The sequence below is a fragment of the Zootoca vivipara genome, chromosome 4 (assembly GCF_965207765.1).
Source record: "Zootoca vivipara chromosome 4, rZooViv2.hap1.1, whole genome shotgun sequence".
Lineage (NCBI taxonomy): Eukaryota > Metazoa > Chordata > Lepidosauria > Squamata > Lacertidae > Zootoca > Zootoca vivipara.
The window spans coordinates 48,275,256-48,299,438 of NC_142587.1; the positions used below are offsets into that span (position 1 = coordinate 48,275,256).

A 24,183-nucleotide genomic window follows, 5' to 3' on the forward strand; every position below is an offset into this window, starting at 1 on the left:
AAAAATCAAACACTTTTTTAGAGGTGAAAGAGTATCAGGAAATAAGAGGAAATCATAAAAGCTGATAATGCCTGTCAGCTGCAATTTGTAGCTCAGTGGGTCCTTGATGACGACAGGTCCCAATGGAGATAATTTGAGCAGTTTTATTTTGAGACACCACTGAAATACATATTATGTTTTGAGGAGATGGAGATTGATAATTAAAATAGCTTTGATTTTGGAGATTTGGGCTAGATACAGTGGTTTTGGGATATGGAATTTTAATCAAGGAAACTTAACGGGCAACTTTAGCAACAAGGGAAAATAATCAGTAATTAAATTTAAGGGTCTGTTTTGGAGGGGGGGCTGTTTTGTTACTCAAAAGAAACACTAGAGGACAAATATAGTAAACAGGCAGTTGATATATGAGTTATTCCAGCTTGTACATGTTTAAATACGATTATGAAACAAAGAATTCCAAAAGGATAAGCTGGTGTGTAAAAGACTTGGGGAGACAACAGGGAACACTAGTCACTGAGGTATGCTGGAATTTTGCCTGAACCAGATGATTACACCATGTATTTGATGTTGCTCTAAGAAAATAATAATAATAATAATAATCAGGACAGTTTTGAAATCAGTGGGTAACATTAGTGCCATTTTGAAAGGTTCAGTCTACCATCTTGATTCAAAATGGTGTCCGATTGTATCCCAACATAGACAAAAACCTGCTCCTTGATGCCAGGAACCATCATGCCAAATTTGCTTGTAGTATCTTGAGACATTGCAAACTGTATAGCAGAAGATGAGGGTCCTACTAAAGGATGTTGTTGAGATCATTTTACACCTCTTGGAGGCTAAAGGAGAATACAGAGAGAGGGAGAGGGAGACGTGGATGTATGGGTTAGAAACAGTGTTGGTAATGAAAGACATTTATTTGCCTATGCATGAATTTTCTGTTGGTTGAAACCAACCGCCCCAACCCGTCTCCCATTCTTGCCTTCTAGCATTCTTCCATTGGCTAAGGATATATAGATTATGGAATATTCACACTGTTATGTAAACAAGGAGGATATATAAAAAAATATTTTTAATACACATTGACGTCATCCAGATACTGTATTTGGAATGAGGATAGAGCAACTTCTGCAAAAATCTTGCTGCATTTTCAAGAGGTTGAACAGGGCCATCCCTACATACCATTAGGCATAATGAGGTTTTCCAGGGCAGCAGTAAGAGTCCCTGGCTATTCTTCCTCAGCAACCAGCCGTTCCCTTCTGTTGCCACATAGCCTCCCCGCCCCCTGCAGTGTGTCTTGCTGTTTCAAGTGTGATGGAAGATGGCATCCAGTCACCAGTGTTGAAGTAAGATTCAGTTCCCAGTCCAGTCAACTCCCATACATTGAATTTTGTGGGGGGGGGGTACCATCTTGCATTTTTATTTTGGCAAGAAACTGTTTTGCACTGGCCACGGGTTTGGATGAGCCAACTACAGCATGGATGCCACATGTAACACTAATAGCATCAATTTTGTGGCATGCCTGAATGAGAACAGGATACCTCCTGGGCCTCGACAGAGACCTGCCTGCCTGCCTCTCCTCTGCCTGTTCCAGCTTGCTTTTCACAGGAGCAGTTTGTCCATTAGGAGCTGTATCTAGGCACAAAGAAAGAGAAAATGTAATTTCAAAGTCATTTGTTAACATGTCACTGAACTAACCAAATGTTTTGTTTTTCCCAGGGCCGACAAGATGGGGAAGAAGCTGGCACAAATTGCCAGGGCCCGGCAGTCTGGAAGGGGGCTCAGGGCCTGACTGCCTTGCAATTGTTTTATGTAATCCTTAGCAAACTATATGTTTTCTGTTCAGTGCACACACAATTCTGAAGAACAGCTTGCGAACTTGTGCCGTGAACCAAGCGTTTCCGAATATTTATACTCTACACGAACATTCAATTCTGTGCTTCGACAGTTTGACAAGCCAATTTTATCTTATTATGCACAGTCATGTTTGTATGTTTTTGTAAGTGAACACTTTTGCTTAACATTTGCATTTGGGGGGGGGGGGACTGTTTTGGTTGGAGAACTGCATTGCAAAATCCAGAGAACAAATACATGCTATTTATTTGGAATAGATGCAAAAGTCCAGGGATGTCCCCACTCACAGCTATTTGTTACAAATATGAATGAGCTGGTGCCACTCTTTGGGGTAATTTACAACAATGGATGTATAATGATTTGATTGGATGGAAGAGGCTTTTTAAAGACAGGATTTTAAAATCATATGAAGAAACAAGCAAGGAGATAATAATAATAATAATAATAATAATATATTTATTTATACCCCATCCTTCCTGGCCAGGACCGGGCTCAGGGCAGCTAACATCAAACTATGATGCATTAAAAACATAAACCAAACAATCGATTAAAATACAGCTTAAAATCAAATTTGGAGCAGAATAAAATCAGGTGGCACCCCACAGATTATAACTATAGGGGATGGGAACATTGAGTGGGACAATACTGACCATCTTTGTTTCAATACTTCCAAGTCAGACATATTGCCACGTGCTTGTTGATAAAAATTGGCCCTTTAAGGAAAGCAGAACTTAAAAGCTTAATGAGAAAAGCACTGAAACAGAAATTACTGAGAAATATATATAATATTATTATGATCATGGATTTATTTAAAAATCAGCACATCAAACCAGATTTATTTAAACATGTTATACCAGATGGAATGAGGGAAGATATTCCTGAAGAAGTATGGAATTGGGTCTGGCAGCAGACTGTGAGCACAAGGCTTTGGAAGAAAGCTTTTATAAATTGATATTTTGCTGGCATTTAACACCCACAAGACTCAATCGCAGAACCAGCCCACCCATGAAACGGGCTGAGGCAGTAGCCTCAGGCAGCACCCACCAAGGGGTACCACCCCATTCCACCTCCTGCCACCCCATAGGTGGGGATGGGCCGCCTTAGATGTCACCACTGAGGGGAGAGACAAAATGCTGGGCAGCACTCACTGCGGGGCCTGCAGCATGCCTGAGTCACGCGTCTCTCCTGGGAGTAACGCGGTGGCTTGAGTGCCCGCAGGCTCCGCACTGCAGGGCAGCTGAGTGGGAGGAGGCAGGCAGACTCCTCCGAGGCCCCGCAGAGCGTCTTGCCCCGGCTGGCCCCGCTCTGTGGGGAGCTGTCCCTACCCCCAGGCCACCCCAGGTGCCCAATCGGCTTGCTCCGCCGCTGCCTCCCCTCCTGCTGAGTTGTATTCTTGAGGAGAAGCTCTTACAGAGTTTGCTCCTCTGTTGTGGGGATGGTAGCAGGGCGTTTCTCCTTAGGGGCCAAAAAGCCTTAGGCCACCCCACAGAACAGCCAGCACATGCTGGAGACAAGGAACATCTCATATTTCTATGTCTTTGCTATGTCCCAAAATAACGATCATTTGGGTGGGTAGAATAATTGAAATTGAAATTTTAACAGGCTGCAGACTTTGGGCTAACTCGTTCAATAAATGACATGGAAATATGGTCTGGTCCTACCAGCCACTCAGCTAGCAATCTGCTATAAATGGTGGAGGGTGGGGGTGGACTCAAGGGTACCTACAGTAGACAATTGGTTATTATAGTCATGGAAGCATTCCTATAGGGCAAAATTAACCAGCATATTGAAACTGAAGAATAGCAGGCAACTTAATGACATATCGGTACAACAAGATGTAAGAAAATATCTGCCCAATTATATTGCTGGAAACATTTTAAGGAGCAATCTTTTTTAATGATGTTTCTGACCTTTTGCTGGGTTATACAGATGTGTTTATATTTATATTTTCATACTTAAGCATGTGGAATGTTTCTTTATATTTCACGTTTGTTTTATGCTTTGGTGCACCATTTTTATTTTAAGCAAACTGAACCAAATTCCCTGCTCATTTGTAGCTCATGAAAGTGTCGATTGAGGTGTGGGGCCATGCTTTTGTTCCCTGACATCGTCTCTTTCCTTTGAACAGCTGTGTGTTGTGTGCAGTTTGGGTGGAAGGAGAAGCCAGGGTGTGAGCTTCTGCTTGCTATTAAGAGCTCGTTGCAATTGGGAAGCCAGCATAATCAGGGATGTTGATTTCTGTGTTGATTGGGAAATATCACTGAGCCCATTTGTACCAAATCTCAGGGTTCCAGATCATTGAGAAGCATAGGTGCCAAGTTCCGGATTGAAAAATATGGGATTAGCAGCGCCGCGGCACCGGAAGTCACTTCTACACATGTCCGGAAGTGCGTAGAAGCGACTTCTGGCACTGCAGACATTTTGGAAATGGGCACAGCGGCATTGGAAGTCGCTTCTACGCATGTCTGGAAGTGCGTAGAAGCAACTTCCGGTGCCAGTGCGACACCAGAAGAACATGGCCGCCGGCAGGAGCTCCGTAATCCGGGGGAATACGGGGTATTTTGCCATTCGGGACACCTGCGGGAAACGGTAAGAAAATACAGGGGTTTCCCAGGGAAAACGGGGTACTTGGCAGCTATGTTGAGAAGAACTCCATGGGTTAGTCATTGAGGCCCAATGCTCTCTCATACCATACTCTTTCTTTTCCTCAGAAGCAGCTAAGTTACCAGTTCCCATCTCATGGCAAAGTCAACGTCTTTGATCTTCCTCCTTACAGCTGGGGATCTTAATGGAAGCTTCCCCCTTCTTTTTTTGGAAATAGGAGGTCTTCACCTTTATTCACTTTCCCGAAAAGTGAAAATAATCAATACAGCTTTAAGTAGTTATGTGCACTATAGAGAGGGTTGAGGAAAAGGTGGTATGGCGTTTCTGTGCAGGCCCAATATGGTTACTGACCCATGAAAGAAGGTTTGTGGTTAGCTTGTTTATTTTTATGTTTCGTGGGCATGAAGTAACTTTGATGGTTCAGCAATGAATATTTCATCCCTTGTGGGGGGGAAAATCTTCTATGACCCTTTACCCCTCAAACTCTGCATGGGGCATGAACCCACAGACTTGCACAATGTTTCCAAGTCAGTTCTCTAGAACAGCAAAGGTTGCATTTACACAGTTTTCTCACCGAGAGTGTCCGCGTTAGGCTATCTGTCCTACTGTGAAGCAGTGAGGCAGCTACCCCAGGCAGAAGATGCTGGGGGCAGCATATGACAGGAAAGTATTGCATATCCTGCAACTGCCCCAATTAAATTTGGGACATCCTGGTTCACAGAGCCCAAAAATGCATGTTTTGGGGTAAAACATGCAAAACTGTGACCTTGCGCAAGATCTGTGATCACATAACTTTCACGGGAGCAGGGCCAGAAATACGAAGGTCCCAGTTGCCGCAGTCAACAAAGAGGGGGGGGAAATCAAAGAGAGAAAAACCCAAATTTCCCTCTGCCCATAACTGCTGTAGTGCTTGGTCTCAGTTTTGGGGCAGGGTTCAAGAAGACTACTCTTCTTTTACTGGAAAGAGCTGCTCTGACCTTCCTTCAGATACAGGTAACAGGAAACAGCTTGTCTCCATTTATTCCTGGCTCTGCAGTGCATCACGCCTAACTTAAGCTGCCATGTTCCATTATTGTGCTGCTCTGATGTGTTTCTTGTACCTCTGCCTGGAAGCTGGATGAGAATGCTAGTAAGTTAAAAGCTGAGGGCCACCCCTCTATGCTCCTTGAGTTGCCGCATTTCAAAGTGGACAGCCTTGCAGCTCAAAACCATATAGCAAGCATCCAGCTGAAAATAGATGTTCAAAACAAGAGGGGCGGGGGGTATGCCTAAGAACGCCTCAAGTAATTGAATGTTGCTGGTAGTCGACGGCTGTTTATGAGAGCAAGCATTCCAGTTTGAGAGAGCAGGAAGCTGTCTTGCTCAGACATCACGACAGAAACAGAAACCACCATCTTCCTGACCTCTTCCTCTACAGGCAGCACAGCAAAGCTCTGTCTTGTTACTGGCACATCCTTCGGTCACTCCAGGGAGTCACGATGCAGATTTTCCACTGGCGTCAAATGTGCATAGATTTATAACCTGGGGCTCATGAGCTAAGGAAGAAAATGTTTTTTTAGATAACTGGCATACCTAAGAAATCATCTAATATGGGTCTTGATACTGAAAGGTCAACCGTTTCCCAAAGGGCGTGAGAAATATTTGATTCCTTCAGCTGTGTGTATATAGTACTATATTATGTACACATAAGAAGTCACCTCTAGCTTAATAGCGACTTTTCCACTCAGAAAGTTAGAGATGGGTTGATGTTCTTAATCAGGCTTCTTTTTGGCAGGGTGCGGGGGTGGGGTGGGGAGAAGGCCAACTTTTGTATTCTTCATGCCAGACAATTATCCAGAGAGAGATGGAAGTCTGCACTAGTGCACCAACAGCCTCAGAAGTGATCATACCTAATAAAGTAGGTGCCATGTAGTAGTAATGGGATCCTAATAAATGGTGAGCACCCCAGAATTGTAACAAAGGGTTATATCCAACCCTGCACACATGAAGTTTCTACACAAGCAAAGAGCTTTCCCCTTCCTCTCCTCTCCCCACACACCGTCAAAACTAGGAAGCAGCATCATTTTATTGATCTCTTTGAAATAGCACCATTATCGATATGAATAAATGCTTAAGACTGTGAGAACCTATTGGCCATCCACTTCTTTAAGCGGTGGACTGACCCCAAGAATAATTAGAGACAAAACAGTAATGCTGCATTTCAGCACACATTTAAGAAATGAACAAACCTCTCTGCATTTGGACTATGGAAATGAAACCCCTTTACTCAAATACCTTTCATAAAGTGAGTACATGTAGCTGCTACACAAAAAATCCCTTCCCCAGTGGTTATATATTGGTGCTCTCCTGATGCCTTCAGAGAGAATATGTCCACCTAGGCCAATCTTGATAAATATTCAAAGATCGAATCTCCATACAGGAGAATTTGCTGGCATAAAAAACAACAACAAAACCATTGCAAAAGGAAAATCCATGAACAAATATGTCGTTTTTAGCATCACATGAATAGCTCTTAAAAAGCTATCAATGTTGCCTTCCGAAAAGGTTCCTTTTCTTTTCACACCAATGCAGATGAGAAGCAGTATTGTGCACAAGGTGCCTTTGGATGCTAGGCACAAGACAATTACCTGGCTGCTATTGGTGGACAGAATGTGTTGCTGGTGATCGCTGAGCTTGGCTGCCTAGCTGCAACCAGGTGCTTTTCATTCATCCCTCATACCCTCAGCACGGCACGATGACAATTGCCACACAACTCCCCCATCATAGGCACATTCCCAAGGATCATCTTTCCTTAGGAATGAATTTGTTTCGAGAGCGATCAGGTGGCAAACAATGCACTCTGCCAGCTGGGATTTTCAGTTTCTGTACTTAGCTTTGGAGGCGAGGCATAAACCTTCTATCCTCCTGGCAGCTTTTGCGTAAGCATGGATGGAACTGTTGAGTGCTATGTGGCAGTGCTAGTGGGAAACAAAAGATTTCTGTAGCTGGTCAAATCAGTCTTGAAATGTTATGACTCTGTTAATGTTCCAAATATACAGGGCAAATAAATAAATAAATAAAATAAAGTTTTGTCACCAAACCTGACCTGAATCAGTGTGGTGCTGATAATGCCAAGATCACAGGTTCGATTCCTATTACAGGCCAGCTGCATATTCCTGCATTGCAGAGGGTTGGACTAGATGATCCTTGGGAAACTTTCCAACTCTGCAATTCTATGATTCTATGAAACCCCCACAGATTTACAGAGGAATCAGTGTGGAGGCCAGGTTCTGTTTCTAAGTTGTGTTGCATCTTAATATCCCGCTCTAAGCAGGGTTTCCAAAACTTGGGTTTCTAGCTGTTCTTGGACTACAACTCCCATCATCCTTAGCTAGCAGGACCAAAGGTCAGGGATGATGGGAACTGTAGTCCAAAACAGCTGGGGACCCAATTTTGGGAAATCCTGATCTAGAGTAATAGATGCACTGGGGGTTCTCTTTCTCTTTCCCCGTGAGAAGGAAAATGCTCCAAATGGGCATATTTTGTTTTTCTTTAAATAGGAACTACTGTAACTGCAGAAATACAATCTCTCCTAGTGGTCTTGTTTGAATTATTCTCTGTTTTACAGAAGGCGTTTCCCTCCATTTGCTATTTTCCTATCTCCACTTTATAGGAAGAAGTCTTCCTGAATGTGAACTGCCCTCTAGCCAACTCAGGGCACCAGCATGACAGCAACTGACCAATGGGATTGTGTCATCCATTGCATCTGCTTCATGGAAGGCAGGACTGTTGTGTCTTGGGTGGCGAACAGAACAAGATGGTCTTTGATTTCTGCCAAGTCCCTTTCTTTCTAAAAGCTACTTTCTAAGATTTTTAGTCTGTGGAAACAGAACCCAGGAAATGGTTATTGTATCAACAGGTAGCCTGGTCTGCTCTACCAGAGACACTACCGCGGTTTGTAGATAATATCCTCTCTTTCCTGCCTAAATTCAGGGGAATATATTTTCAGTGCTCCTACACACACACACACAGAGAGAGAGAGAGAGAGAGAGAGAGAGAGAGAAGGTTCAGGAGGCAGGAAGAGGAGAGAAAATAGCATATCTCCTGCAGGGGCGTAGCCAGGATCAAAATTAGGGGGGCAAGGGGCGGGGCCAAGGCCCAGGGGGAGGGGCCACAGTGGGGCAAGGAAAGCCATGGTTGTTCAGGGGTGAGGGGGCGCCAGGATCAGCCCGAAATCGGGCTGTTCCGATCCCCTCCTCCCCCTCCGCGATCGCCGGGGCGGGTGGAGAGAAAGCTGGCTTTCCCTCCACCCGCCCCACAGCCAGCCAGGGAGAAGGGAGACGGCACCGGGCGGCGGGCAGCAGGGCAGGCTGGCCAGCGGCCCTGCTTCTAGGGGGGGCAACTGCCCCCTCCTGCCCCCTGCCTACGCCCATGATCTCCTGTGTTGGGATAGTGGAGGCATCCCAGGCCACCTTCTTAGGCCAAGTTTGATTAGAGGGACATGAAGTCTCCTTTATATTTGCTGGCTGGCCAAAAAAACAAACAAACCCCTGCACATTTTGAGGGTAGATGTGCTTCCCTCAAAATCCCTCTTTCCTTCCAAGCTTTATTAAACAAATCTTCCATACCCTGGCCTTTGTTGCATCCAGGGAAACTGGTACACAGAATTGCCTTCCACTGCAACGGTTATTAACTGCATCTTCGATTACATGCTCGGCTTGTGAAATCCCTGCAGGAAACCACACCCCAAACCCACTTCTCTTTCAGGCGTTTTAGTCATTTATGGTAAGCTTATGTAACCCTCGGGCCGCCCAAGGGCCAGTTTCATAAATTGTGGAGGGTTGTTCTCATTCGTCTCATGAGGCTCCACCCATGAAACCTGGGAACCACTTTTGACCGGGTGACTTGCCACGCCACTCACACACATCGGGAGTGTATAATGCCAACCATCTGTTTACTTCAACTTAATAAGTGAAAGAGAACAAAGTTTTCTAGTAAATATCAAGTTCTCTCCTTCCACCCCAGCTGTGGCACAGAGTTCACTATGCAATCCAGGAGGTGACTTCCTTTGCAGTCTGGCTGCAAGTTAATTGGTTAACCAATCTGGAATGGCTCAGGCTTGAAATTTGGAAGCTACCAGGTCAGGATTTTTGCAGGAAAGAGGCAATTCTAATTTAGCCGTGTGCTCCATGTCACTTTCTCTCTGCAGGTAGTTTGCCCAGCTTCTGTTGCAGGTTCTGCTACTAGCTTGCTGAAACTTACCTGAAGAGTGAAGTAGCTGTATTGATTCATTAAAGGGGCGGATGGGACTGGAAGAGAAATCACCAAATCACAGCAGCTTGGGACCCATAGGCATGGCTATTTGATATTTTTTCAATACCGTGGCCTCCTCAGCACCACACTTCCACACCTATATCAAGTTTGTTTGCTGTTCTTGTGTATCATTCTACCGCAACCACACATTCTTATTTTTTGTACTGTACATCTTGTGTCATGTTGCCTATTTAAAATATCCCACCCATGGACCTAGCATGAGCTACCCATTATCTCGCCTTGCACTTTTTCCAGCGGAAAGAATGGAAATACATGCATGGGTCTTACTTTGAAATTTTTATTTTTAAAAAACGTATTTCCAGGAAATTGTTAAATTGCTATTTTGCTTCTACTGAACTACATTGCTCATTGTTATTGCAAATGCATTGTGACGGGCAGCATCACTGTACTGTATTTCACACAAATTGCTGCAGAATGGTCGGGGCAAAAAAGAGGGCAAAAACGGGGGGAAACTTTCAGCAGAGTACAGTACTCCTGATGGGGCTGGATTGCATGCCATAGCAGTGATTCTTCCACTAGGTGGCTACTGCTCAGATTGTGTCTTCCTTCAAAAGCTTGCACTTCTTTCACCAGTCACTTCTTAGGGTCTCTGAATGAGTTTGGACAGCGATTAGTTACACATGCTAACTCTTTTTGTAGAGACCACAGCATAGCTATGGAATTTTGACCACTACCGAAGCTGTAGGCAGACTTGTTTATTAGCAAGACAGCATTCAGCTGTTTCTAAAAAACCCTTTCCTTCTCATTCTAATTATTATTATTTTTACAATGGAGTCCAACACTTATCAACATTGACATGCTCATTTGTGTGGCAAGTTCATACTAGTATTTTAATGCATGCAAAGCTCTTAATTCCTGCAGCAGACTCCAGATTTCAAGAAACTGGAGAAATGCCACCCCCTTCATAAATCTGGATTTAGTATTAGCACAGGTTCGAGCCTACAACATGAGTCTGTCATCTTGCCTGACTTCATGAAACTGAAAACAAGCACAGCCTTTGTCCTGCTATAAAGTGCTCCCATTAATGAAATGAGAGCTTAGCAGTCCATCACAGGGTACGTTGGATTTAAGCTACATGATCTGGTTTCAAAGCCCTGCTCAGCCATGCACAACTCACCTCTTGGGCCCAAGTTCCTCAGCTGCAAGGGTTGAAAAGCAGCTCATAATGATTCCTGCTCCTCTGGCTGTCTCGCTGCTTAAAGGTACAGTAGTGGGATGCAGGTGGCGCTGTGGGTTAAACCACAGAGCCTAGGGCTTGCTGATCAGAAGGTTGGCGGTTCGAATCCCTGTGATGGGGTGAGCTCCTGTTGCTCGGTCCCAGCTCCTGCCAACCTAGCAGTTCAAAAGCGCGTCAAAGTGCAAGTAGATAAATAGGTACCGCTCCAAGTGGGAAGGTAAATGCCGTTTCCATGCACTGCGGCTTTGTCATGCTGGCCACATGACCTGGAAGTTGTACGCTGGCTCCCTCAGCCAATAACGTGAGATGAGCGTCACAACCCCAGAGTCGGTCACAACTGGACCTAATGGTCAGCGGTCCCTTTACCTTTACCTTTACCTTTAATGCTTACAGTCTTCTAAATGCCTCAAGAACTTTAATGCAATTTCTATCTTAAAATCCTTTGTGACTGTGTATAGAAAAATAATGTACTCATCCACACTTTGGGGACATGCAGGAGAACAAAGAATCAAATTGGATGAGTCCTTGGGTCCGGCACTGTCTTGCATGAGCAGAAAAGCACTCAAGTTTCCTACTACAGCCCAAAGTGACCCATCCCATGAAATTCCAGAGGGTCCATTTACACCCCCCCCCCCGAATGATTTTGTTATTGGCATCTATCTGTCTTGAGTGACAGTGGAGTGGGCCTCCGGGGGTGAAGTCAAATCACTGTGTAAGCAGCACCAAAGTGACCACCCTGGGGCAGTGTGTATGGAACTCCTGGGCTGCCCAGATGACACTGACGTGGTCCAAAGGAAAATAGAGCAATACACTGGGCAGTAACTTGGCTGCAGGAATTGCCAAAAGGAGGTATACAAGGCTTCATTCAACCATCTTAGGGACCCCACTCCAGATTTGTGTAGGGTTTATGTTATGTATTATGTATTAAGTTTGACTGCAATACTCATTCTGGCCACCGTGGCTGCAGTTCTCACTCAGGTCCACAACATGCAAATGAAGGCTTGAGACTGCTTCTTCACGGATTGGGTAACTAGGGGAAGTTTGTTACTGTTGCAAGTTACTGAGTGCTATATAAGCCAGCCGGCTAAGCTATTGTGCAGTCCAGGACTCAGAGCTGAAATAAAGACCTGGTTGTTTTAAGAGCTTTGTCTTCATCCGTCTTTCCCACGACTCAGCAATTTAGTCCTTAGTCTTCTCTTCTCCCAAATGATGTAGGGGGGCTGCAATGGGAGGGGGATGAGATTGAAAAAGCCTAATGCATGAGTTGAGTTCTGCTCAATCATCTCTGGATCCAACCTAATATGTGTAGAATGCCCAACCTATGGCTAGATTGTTGAGCCGAGCACATAGGCACCTTCCTCTTTCACCTGTGCTAAAGGAACTACACTGCCAGCCAATTAGCTACCTCAACAATTGGGATCAGGTTACCTGAAGGATGCCTGCTCCTGTACCAGAGGTGGTCCAAAACATTTTGCTGCCTGAGGCAAAGGACAAGATGGTACCCCCCTTCCATGTTCAGAAGGTGATTGGACTGAGAGCTGGCTCAAATATCAACACTGGCAACAGCATAGCGGCATCCCCCGGCACACCTGAGGGCCACTGTCTATTTTAGAGGGTGTTTGGCAGGCCACCTGGAACATCCACTTCTGCCCTCCAACAAAGCGGAACAGCCAAGAAGGCGGTACTATTGCTGCCCCTCAGCAATGGCTGCCTGAGGCAGTTGCCTCCCTCTACCCAGTGGCTGTGGCAGTCCTGCCCTGTACACACCTGTAATATCATTTCTATCATCCAGATATATTCTGCACAGGGCACCACACCCTGCAGAATATCAGGAGATAGTGGCTCGAAAATGGGCATTTTCTGCCATTGTCCCTGTACTCTGGAATGTCTTCTCTCTGCCATACCTGAAGCATCACCCATCAGTTGTAAAGACATCTCTTCTTCTTTTTTTTACCAAGTTGTAGATAAGTAATTAAGCATATTTTCTTTAAAGAAAATGCTCTGCCTGCCATGTACAAAAATAACAGATCATCATGGTTTGTTTATTTGTACTATTTGTAAAGTTAATTATATAAAAAATAAAGACATGCATTTTTGCCCAGGCTTTCCCTGACCCATAAGATTGTACCCTGTTATTACTAGATTTTTGTTTTTATCTCTGTGTTTGTTATGCTGTTTTACTGTGGTTGTTTTGTACACCACTTGGAGATTTTAAATAATAAGCGGTTTAGAAGTGCTTTTAAACAAACAAACAATGAGCTTCTATAAGGGAGTACTAGAAGGAGCAGAAAATCAGATGCAAAACTGCACTGCAAACTTGGCATCCGTTTGGATTTACTTTGCACAGAGTTTCATTTGAGATTGGTTAGGCTAAAAATAAGAGTTGAGGATCAATGCATTTTCTTTCAGTGTGCATATCTGTGTGTTCTGAATATCAAATTTCACCTTGTTTCTTGATTTGCAGCTACTGAAATGTAAGGCAAATACTTGATTTGCATATTCATGGTGTTTTGATCACACTTTTGAGCAGTCTGTGTCAGTTTGGAATAAGGAGATAGGAAAGTGAGATACAAGGACAAGAATAATTAAAAAACTGAATAAAACAGCCCAGGAGTTCAAACAAAGACTAATCTCTTCTTTATAGGCATGGAAAGTTTAATGGGATTCATCTATTTCAATACATTTTATTAACTTCAGATGTTATCTAGTGTATTTCTTATTTTCTCATAGGTTTAGGGGGCCAATGTTTTTCTTCTTATCTTGGTGCTGATATGTGTTCATAAGATAGAACATCCTGGGAATTAAGACTAGAATATCATGGAAGGGAAAGGGGGAAAAGTTTAGAAGTGTCTATCCTGGATCACTAATCAAATACATAATCCTGTTTGTTTGTTTGTTTGTTTGCTTGCTTGCTTGCTTATTTGTTTGCTGTCTACCTTGGACCACTTTATTTTTCATCCTCACTAAAACGGTGCCTGTTCCACTGAGACCATTTGAAACTGCAGTTACGGTATTTTCAATTACTACATGCCCTCTTGAATTGCACACCTGGAACCAGTGCTTTTTTCTTTTAAAAAATGTTTAGGGGTACTCTCATTTTCCTACTCATATTGAAATACTGCCCCTCAATGAGGCCAAACTTAGATTCACAAAATGTTTAGGGGTGCGCGTATCCCGGCGTCCCCCCAGAAAAAAAGCACTGCCTGGAACTGTGGCATTAAAAGCAATGTGCCACTAAGTGCAGCACTATTTTGCTTGTACTTTGGCAACTTTAATTATCTGACAGGGCTTGATTCACACATGAAATTGACTGTCTGGAGAAAATGGCTTGGCTCTACAGTTGCATGAGCTGGACTTCCTCACGCTTCCTCCCCAATGCCACTCCCCTTACTGCTCCTAAAACACGCCCCCCCCTGAGGATCTTTCCAATGGCATTGTATTTAGTTGTTTGACGAAACCTCAAAGCGGTTTACAGAAAATATAAAATGATCACTTAAAAAATTTACAGCCAGAATTTAAAACATACGTAAAGTTTAAAACCATGTGATCCTGTATGGCTCCTCTCTTCTGTTTCCCGACAGCGACTTTGCAGGGATTGCCCAGGCAGATGAGATAGATCTGGTAGGATCTAACCCAGAAAGGGGCAAATGTGTTTGCTTGTCAAGGAGAGGTATGAAGAGAAGGGGATACGTCTGCACCAAAATCCTTCCATTGAAACATTAACGAAACAGTGAAAACGATGGGGGAAACAACACAATTCCTCAGCTAGAACATAAAATAATATACTGTGTTTTCAGAAGTAATGGCCAGATTCCCAAAGCTATTCATTTTAAGCAGCTTGTGCTAGTCCAAAGGAATTTTTAATTTTATGCCTATGAACAGTAGGTCCCCATGCCATCATTTCACAAACTGGTTTTGAGATAAAGCACAGATTCAGGTAGGCTGGCTGCCATTTGGCACAAAAGCTGCTGACTGAGAAGAGCAAGCTCTCTTAGGCTCCTTCCTCCTCTAATAATTCCAGACCACTTTTCTTTTCTCTGTGGGGGCCACCGGCTGATTGCCATCCAGCTTTCACGTGTCACAATGTTTTCCACTTCATCGTGAATGAAATTAGGGGGCTTTTTGTGGTATATGAATTTCCCCTTTGGCACTGAACATTAAAAAGGGGGGGAATAAACTCAAGGTTAGACGGGTTTTTATTTCCCTGCATATATCTACAAGGCTGAAACATAATCATTATTTTTTTCATGTTAGTGTCTATGGTGTGTGTGTAGCGAATATAACAATAACACACACACACAAGTTAGCAGAAGAAAGCCAGTGACCTGAAGTGTATTTGTGCGTGTGTGTGTGTGTGTGAGAGAGAGAGAGAGAGAGAGAGAGCGCACAGGAAAGAGAGGTGAAATTTAAATGTCTTGAGAGAGACTCAAGACTTATACATGAGAGGTGCACTTAGAAAACCTCAAAGGGGTAGATACAAAGGGGTACACACACACATGCCCCCCAAATATTTAGGTTTTTCAAGTATCCCCTTGGAATTATGAAGGGTGGGGGTGGGGGTACCCTTGAGACTTGCTTCTTCGTTAAAGTCTTTTTTTTCTTTAAGCAAAACATTTTTTAAAAAAAACAGGGTGGGGGTGTTGTTTTTTTGCATAGTTCTCCTTTCTGTGCTAGTTCCCTCTTCCTTTGCCAACACCCTCCTGACCAAAACTGTACATATGAAAACAGAAAGGGAATAGGTACCGTAGCAGTGGGATGACTTCATGACAATAATTTTCTGAAGCTGAAACTTAAGCTATTCCCTGTAGTACTCCATATATTGAGGTTGAATCCTGACAAAACAGAAGTACTGTTTGTGGAGGACAGGAGGTGGGCAGGTGTGGAGGACTCCGTGGTTCTGAATGGGGTAACTGTGCCCCTGAAGGACCAGGTGCGCAGCCTGGGAGTCATTCTGGACTCACAGCTGTCCATGGAGGCGCAGGTCAATTCTGTGTCCAGGGCAGCTGTTTATCAGCTCCATCTGGTACGCAGGCTGAGACCCTACCTGCCTGCAGACTGTCTAGCCAGAGTGGTGCATGCTCTAGTTATCTCCCGCTTGGACTACTGCAATGCGCTCTACGTGGGGCTACCTTTGAAGGTGACTTGGAAACTACAACTAATCCAGAATGCGGCAGCTAGACTGGTGACTGGGAGCAGCCGCTGAGACCACATAACACCGGTCTTGAAAGACCTACATTGGCTCCCAGTACGTTTCCAAGCACGATTCAAAGTGTTGGTGCTGACCTTTAAAGCCCTAAAGAGCCTTGGTCCAGTATACCTGAAGGAGTATCTCCACCCCCATTGTTCAGCCCGGACACTGAGGTCCAGCACCGAGGGTCTTCTGGCGGTTCCCTCGCTGCGAGAACCCAAGTTACAGGGAACCAGGCAGAGGGCCTTCTCGGTAGTGGCACCCGCCCTGTGGAATGCCCTCCCACCAGATGTCAAAGAAACAACTACTAGACTTTTAGAGGACATCTGAAGGCAGCCCTGTTTAGGGAAGCTTTTAATGTTTAATAAATTATTGTATTTTAATACTTCTGTTGGAAGCCACCCAGAGTGGCTGGGGAAACCCAGCCAGATGGGCAGGGTTATAAAGAATAAATTATTATTATTATTATTATTATTATTATTATTATTTTATTCATGTTGTGCAAGCCAGGAGATGTCAGATTCTCTTTCTAGGGAAAAGGAGCAATTTAATAATTGGTTTCCTGTCCCTTGTTTCTCTTTTTCTTTCTTTTTGTTGTGAAGGAGGGGGGAGTGTATTAGGGCCCTCCACTTCCCTCATGGGAACTAGATGAGTGATTAAGGGGCTAAAGCATCAATAGTGCTTGACCTGTCCGCAAATCATTGTCACAAACCAGGCCTGAAAAAACATGAGCAGACGAAACAGGAACAGTGATTTTGCAACATCATCTGGGGTCTCTGTTGATTTGACAACGGCGTCATCTGCATTCTCCGTCAAATGTGAGTGGACAATGAAAAGTGTGTACTACAGTACTGTATATCTAAATTGGACAGCTTCCCAGATCTGTGCAATATCCTTCATATAATCTCATCAGAAATAAGAAAAGGCGAAATCTGGAAGACAATAGGTCTCTTATCACAATGCTTTGAAAAAGAGCAAGATGTAATTAGCAGCTGCAGCGACTGATACAATGCAGGGTGGTACAACACGGGCTAAACTGCAGCTCTTATGTTCGAAAAGCCAGTGTCAGAACAGCATCTTGGGAGAGGTTTTCTGAGAGGACACATGTACAATGCAATGCAACCCAAATGACTTGCTTCTTCCACCCCACACAAACGCAGGCCGGGAAAAATCCCTTAGCACTGCTCAATCTTCATATAGAACACGTATGCCTTTGTTTGTACTTACGCAGTCACTTGGCCTCAGCTGCAAAGAAGCAAGACAACAATTGTCAAAGTGTTAAACTGTTTCTACAGGGGTGTGAAGGGCCTGTTCACACCATGCTGAACCAATTCTGTCAATAAAGCATTTCCCCTGTTCAGTCATGAAGGCAAGGACAGGAGGAGGAGAGCCAGGGCTGTAGAGTTTCAGAAATGACTCAAATTAGCAATCTAGAAAAAACATTTTTGATTTGTTTTCATTCTTCACAGGGCCATGCACAGCTAAGAGGGTTTCAATGTTGGCGATTGGTGTGTGCAACAAAGGGGATATTCCCCCTCCTCGCTTCGATATTCAGTTTGTGTAAGGGAAGCAGAGTGGGTTTTGAGAAAGGGTTGCTTCCTGTGTTGAAAGTGAGCCCTGACTGTTCTCTCTCACACATCCATCTCTTTGGAATCTAAGAAAATAGACATTTTCTCTGCTTGTTGCAACAGAATCTATTATTCACAAGAACTTTTTTTTTTCCAGAGAGTGTGATTAAGCCTGGAGGATACAGCAGGGTTCCTTTAAAATTGGCATTGGAACTGAAGGCAGCACTTGCTGGTTCGCTTCCCAGTGCTTTGTCCTACCTTAAAGGTTTGGTCAGTGGGGGATTTAAAGAAAGCAAAATGCCAATGCTCCACACTTAACCTGAACTTACCAATGCTAGATAATGGCTGCATTCAGAAACAAGCATTGCGCTCATGCATTTCTACCTTCCTTTATTCTCCTTGTGTCTCCATGCTTCATTTCTGGTTTGGATTGAAGAAGGGTTCCCCAATATGACTTACCTGGGGAACTCTGGTTTTCATGCTGGTTAACAAACCAAGATAATAAGCCAGGAATTAAGTGCAAAAGGCAGTGCATGAACAAAGGAGGGGACATTTTTGGTTAGGTAAGCCTATCCAGAAATGTATAGCATTGCCATGTGTTTTCATTCGGTTTTTAGCTTATTGTTGATTTTAATTCTTTTAAATGTTTCAAATAGTTGCTTTTACCTGGGGTTTGTTTTGGTTTTTTTCAGTATTATTGTTATTGTTAGCACCCTAGAGAGGTCACTTTGGTGCTGCAAATGCCACGGTTTCACTTCACCCTCGAAGGCGCACTCCATTGTCGTCCCAATTCTTTTTGTAAACCACTTTGAGGGCTTTTAAAAAAAATCAATCCAGCAATATATAAATATTGTGAAATAAAAATAATAAATAGGTGGAAACTTCCCCATACAGGTATGTGGATGTTTAAGGATAGGCATCCATTGTTCACCCGTAGCCTGTTTGCTGCAGAGTCACATCAGCAGCAATCATGTGGCGAGCATGATTGTCATGTGAAGTGTGGGGCTGCTTGCAGTCAACGGCAGCTGCTTGATTCCTTAGAGGTTTAGCCAGTCACATCTGTGCCCACCAACAACACACACACACACCCAGCTGTTTGTGTGATGGAGGCTATTGGTTTGTTTTTGTTTTTGCTCTTAATTTGATTCTGTATTTTGTGTTCTCATTTTTTATTGTTATGTTGTAAACCTGCCACAGAGGGAAGGAGTTGAAGCAGCCTCCTGCCGGTGGCAACACCGGGGGGGGGGGGAGGCAGAAAAGAAGCCAATGGTCATTGAAGCCATGCGACTGCTTCAATGATCTAATGAATATAATATTAAGAAAGGGAAGGACACCCCAAACTTGGAATGAAGCCCAGATAATATTAATTCCCAAACCACAAGCAGATACAGACAATCCAGGCAATTACAGGCCAATCTCGCTATTAAATAGCGACTACAAAATTTTTGCAAAAATCCTGGCCAAAAGATTAAGTAACATCTTAGAGGATATAATTCATAGAGACCAGGCGGGATTTATAAAAGGGAGATATGCAAAGGACAACATAAGGACTATTGTAAATATCCTGGAATGCCTCGAGAATCGAGGCAACAAGCGAGCAGCTCTTCTCTCCATCGACGCAGAGAAGGCCTTCGACAGGGTCTCGTGGCCCTTTATGATAAAAACATTGGAAAATCTAAATTTAGGGGGAAAATTGGCGAATGCAATTAAAGCAATTTATAACATCCAAAAAGCAAAAATTTTAATAAATGGGAAAACATCAAATAAAATAGATATTATGAGAGGCACCAGACAAGGGTGCCCACTATCTCCCATCCTCTTTATAATCACATTAGAAATATTATTAAAAAATATTAGGGAAGAAGAAAATATTAAAGGAATATTAATTGGCAATAAAAAATTCAAAATTAAAGCATTTGCGGACGATATAATAATAATGACAGAGGACCCTGTCGAAGGCATTCCTGTCGCAATCGAAAAGATAAAAGAATACGGACATCTAGCAGGCTTGAAAATTAATTATGAGAAGACCAACATGCTAGTAAAAAACTTAGAAATGGATGAAAGAACAGCCCTCCAGGAAAATACAGGCTTGAAAATTGTTAAAAAAATTAAGTACCTGGGCATTCAAACCACTATAAAGGGGATTGACCTAATACAAGAAAATTATAAGACAATCTGGAAAAAAATTAAAAAAGATTTAGAAACGTGGGATAAATTAAAACTATCAATATTGGGGAGAATCTCCTTAGTGAAAATGTGCGTACTCTCGAGGATGAACCACCTATTTCAAAACCGTCATCTACTAGGGCAAGAAAAAATCTTCAAAGAATGAAAAAAAGATCTTGCCAAATTCATCTGGAATGGAAAGCGACCTAGAGTCAAATATAAGGTTATGATAGATCAGAGACAAAGAGGAGGATTTGGGATGCCGGATCTTGAAGCTTATCACGATGCGGCAGCGCTCTGGTGGATAAAAGAATGGATGGCTTTGAAAGATACTGATGTATTAGATTTAGAGGGATATGGGATGGCATTTGGGTGGCACCATTACTTGATGAAGGAGAAAATAGAAAAAAGGAGCACCTTTTTGTTAAATATTATTCGGAAATCCTTACATGCAGTTTGGCAAAAATATAAAAGATATTTTGAGCCCAAAACACCCTGGTGGATCTCTCCCCTAGAGATAGTTGCGGTTAAAAGGAAAAATATGGAAGCAAATTGGCCAACATATAAACATTTATTAGAAAATAAAAACGGAATTTGGCAACTAAAAGAATATACAGCAGTAAAAGGATATTTTAATACATGGTTACAATATTTTCAAGTGAATCAAAGATTTCAAATCGATAAAAAATTGGCTTTGATAAAGAAGTATCTAAATTAGAGGAGATTCTATTGGTAAATAAAGATAAATATATAAAAAAATTGTACCAAATTATATTAAAATGGAAAACCGAGGAAGAATTAACAAAAGATTATATGATTAAATGGAGCCAAGATTTAGGCAAGCCCATCTCAATGAAAGAATGGGAAAATTTGTGGAGGAGAGATTCAAATTTTACGCCAAACTACGATATAAAAGAAAATATAATGAAAATGCAAAATAGATGGCACTTAACACCAGCCAAATTGGCAAAAATATACCCAGAATCGAGTAACATCTGTTGGAGATGTAACCAGGAAATTGGAACCCACATACATATGTGGTGGAATTGTAAACAAATTAAGGTCTTCTGGGAAATAATTTATAAGGAATTAAAGAAAATCTTGAGATATCCAATTAAGAAGTGCCCCAAACTGCTCCTGTTAGGAATGGTGCCCGAAGATGTCAAACCCAGAGATAGATGCTGTATAAGCTATGCTGTAACTGCCGCAAGAGTGTTAATTGCAAAAAACTGGAAAACTGCTTCCGTCCCAACAAAAGAAGATTGGCAAAAGAAACTCTATAATTATTATATTCTGGCCATAAAATATGAAGAAATTAAAGGAATGAAAGAGGATGATTCAAAAAATAACTGGAAAGCACTTACAGATTATATGCAAACCAAGGTAGAGAACCTAAGCCTTACCTCCAATGTTTAAAGGTTCTATCTTTTTCTTTTTCTCTTTAGAAATATAATGTGTTAACTGTAGCAGGATAAGAGAGATTGAGCTAGGAAATTTGATAGATGAGAAGAACGATATGAACTTATTGTAAATAATGAAACAAGGTATGTATATTAAGAATGAAAAGGAAGATAAAGGGGATTAGTTCAGACCAGGTTGTGAAGTCGCAGGGGAGGGGGGTGGGAGGTTGGGGGTGGTGGTGAGGGGGAAAACAAGACAATTGCAACATTGTTACGGTTGTAATTTGTTTTTATTTTATTATTGATCTTGACCGATTGTATTTGCTGTGATATAAAATAAAGTTTGTTTTTTTAATAAAAAAAAGAAGCCATGCGACTGCCACATTCAGCTCTGTCCCTGGCTCCTCCCGACGTCCTGAAGTCACATGCGTGACGTCAGGAAGTTGGGACATCACGGGCGTGACATTGCCTCCTCCCCAACTGCCCTTATAAGCTGGCTCCTCTAGGGTCTTCAGTTTCAACAAATCAGAAACACTACTCTCTTCTGAGCAAAAACACAGTCTTGTTGTCTGGGAGGCAAACAAAACTTAAGTAATGGTGGTCTGTAGACAAACAAGATACAGTACACAGTGAATATGAATCTCAATGATGCCCGTTTTAGCAAACCTTCATTTTCAATTGCCATCTTGAACACACACACACACACACACACACACACACACACACACACACAAACTTAGAAATGGTTTCAGGTTCTATGCAATTTGGATGATTTCATGGCTTTGGGCTTCTCGAAACAGATGAGACTCATGAGAAACAAGGAAGAATGGCTAGTTATTAATAGAACGGCAGATTTTTCTCCAGGGCCATAAAAAACACACACACCCTCAAATCTTGTCCCCCAGTTGTACTTGAAGCATAGCTCAAGAGAGCTTATCTGATTTTGGACGTCATTCCAGCTAACATCTGCACATGCTGTTTCATTCCTCCCTTTTTCTGTTCTAAGTTATCCTAAGAGGTGCTCTCTGACAGACAATGTGAAGTGCCATCTTCATCACTAGGTTGCAGAACTAATGGTTATACAGTACAGGTTGTCAACCTAAAAAAGGAACATTGTTAAGTTGTTCATAAAAAGAACTGCTGCACACTCCATGGACTTGCTGAATTGCTGAGTCTAAAGATGGAAAAGTCCTATTAATGGCTGAAATCAAAGCAAAGCGGTTTATTTTAGCCAACACTCAAAAAGCTATATAAAGTTGTGTATCATAAATGCAAAGGCATGTGGTTAACAAAGCCCTATTAATACCAATAAAGAGAGGAAGTGTGAAGAAGAGATTCCTTGCTTCTCAAACTCATGACTCAGGCAACTTTCTGAAGACCTTTCAAACAGACATAGGCCTTTAACTGAGGCAATTCCAAATCGAATGCTGGCTTGCTGACTACTTGACTACTTGGGGTTTCCTCTCTGCCTATGGGTGCAACCTCTGACTGGGACGTCAGTATCTGCAGTTGTCTCAAGACTAGGAAAGAAACAAGGCAGCGACTGGAATGGAAATGGCACTGTTTCCATTCCACTGCAGCTGAATTTCTGTCAAATACTACATTGTCTCGCTGTCTGCTCTTTAACATAAGTTATATGTTATATGGTTAACTATTTACATAAGTACGTAAATTAGATTCACTTCAGTGTAAAGGAATGTAAACCCACAACACAGGGTGTCGGTATCCAGGTCTCACCGCAACACGTGCCCTCTTTGAGGAAGTACCCGATTAACCAATAATTCTGAAGATGTAGCTTTGTCCACCAGAAACTTGTTCTGGAAGGAGACTCTTTCCTGCGCTTTACTGAGCCAGCAAGCAAACAATGGAATATCACAGTTGCACACGTAGGAAATTATTTGTTTCATTAAATTGCTACACTCTGCCATTTGGGTTCATTCCAGGGTTCTTACTGTTTTCTTGCTTATGGTGGTGAAAGTAGTAATTGTGACTAACTGACATTCTAAGGAGCTGTTGACAGGAAGCCAGTAATCAGCCAAGATCTGGGACTTACCGTTTATTGAGACCCATTCGAGGCTGTTTTTCTTAGGAACATGGAAACCAGAGGATCTCTTGGTGACCTGAGGAACTGTTTGTTTAGTATTCATCCTGATTTGTTTCCAGGGAGATCAGACAACAATTGGTCATTTTATGAGCATTCATTCTGATAGGTTTGCAGTGAGGTGAGATGACGCTTCAGCAAAGCAAGTGTTATCCCACTTTCTAGTGGATTTCCCTGTCACTTGCCTCATCACAAAAAGTCCAATCATTTCAGAAGCATGTTTGTTGTGCAAGCACAAGACCTCTGAATCAACTCCAGCCGTGCAACCTGAAATTTTACAGTATGTGATTGAATCCCACCTGAAAATGGTGACATTCTGGAAGCTCCTTACCTTTCTTTTGTGACTTTTGGAGAATACATGTACAGTATTTGGTTATTCCGTCTAGACTCCTTTCATGTTCTCTATACTGAGGGATTAGGATGTTTGTCATGTCCTTTACCTGACCTTTGGTTTCCTTCCTTCCTTCCTTCCTTCCTTCCTTCCTTCCTTCCTTCCTTCCTTCCTTCCTTCCTTCTCAGCTTGCATGTATATTCTTTTCTATATTAGCTTTTGAAACTTTGTGGTATATCGAAACTTCTAAATAAGAAAGCAGGAAAAAGAAGAGGAGAATAAAATTAAATGTACCTTCAGGAAATGTAGGTTCAATTCTGCTGTCCACAGAGACATCACCATTCAGCTGACAGGAGCAGCTATGCATGTTGTGGCCTGCAGGGTATACGTCTCTTGGTTTCCACATAAAGCCAGAGGGCCTGCCTATCTAGTATCAAGGCTAGGAATGCCTTCTGGTTTTGTTTGTTTTAATGGAAACCGT

The 24,183-nt window shown here is 42.7% G+C and overlaps 1 long non-coding RNA gene across 2 annotated transcripts; it reads right to left on the reverse strand.

Annotated features, from left to right (window-relative positions):
* LOC148685936 (uncharacterized) lies at positions 1-23,412 on the reverse strand. Of its 2 annotated transcripts, XR_015949556.1 has the most exons (4): positions 23,324-23,391; positions 2,318-2,363; positions 1,539-1,632; positions 1-836 (listed from the first exon to the last, which is right to left on the reverse strand). It is a non-coding gene; the product is annotated as an uncharacterized LOC148685936 (long non-coding RNA). The 2 variants fall into 2 exon arrangements; XR_015949555.1 differs by lacking the exon at positions 2,318-2,363 and having other exon boundaries at positions 23,324-23,412.
* Positions 23,413-24,183: the final 771 nt, after the last annotated feature.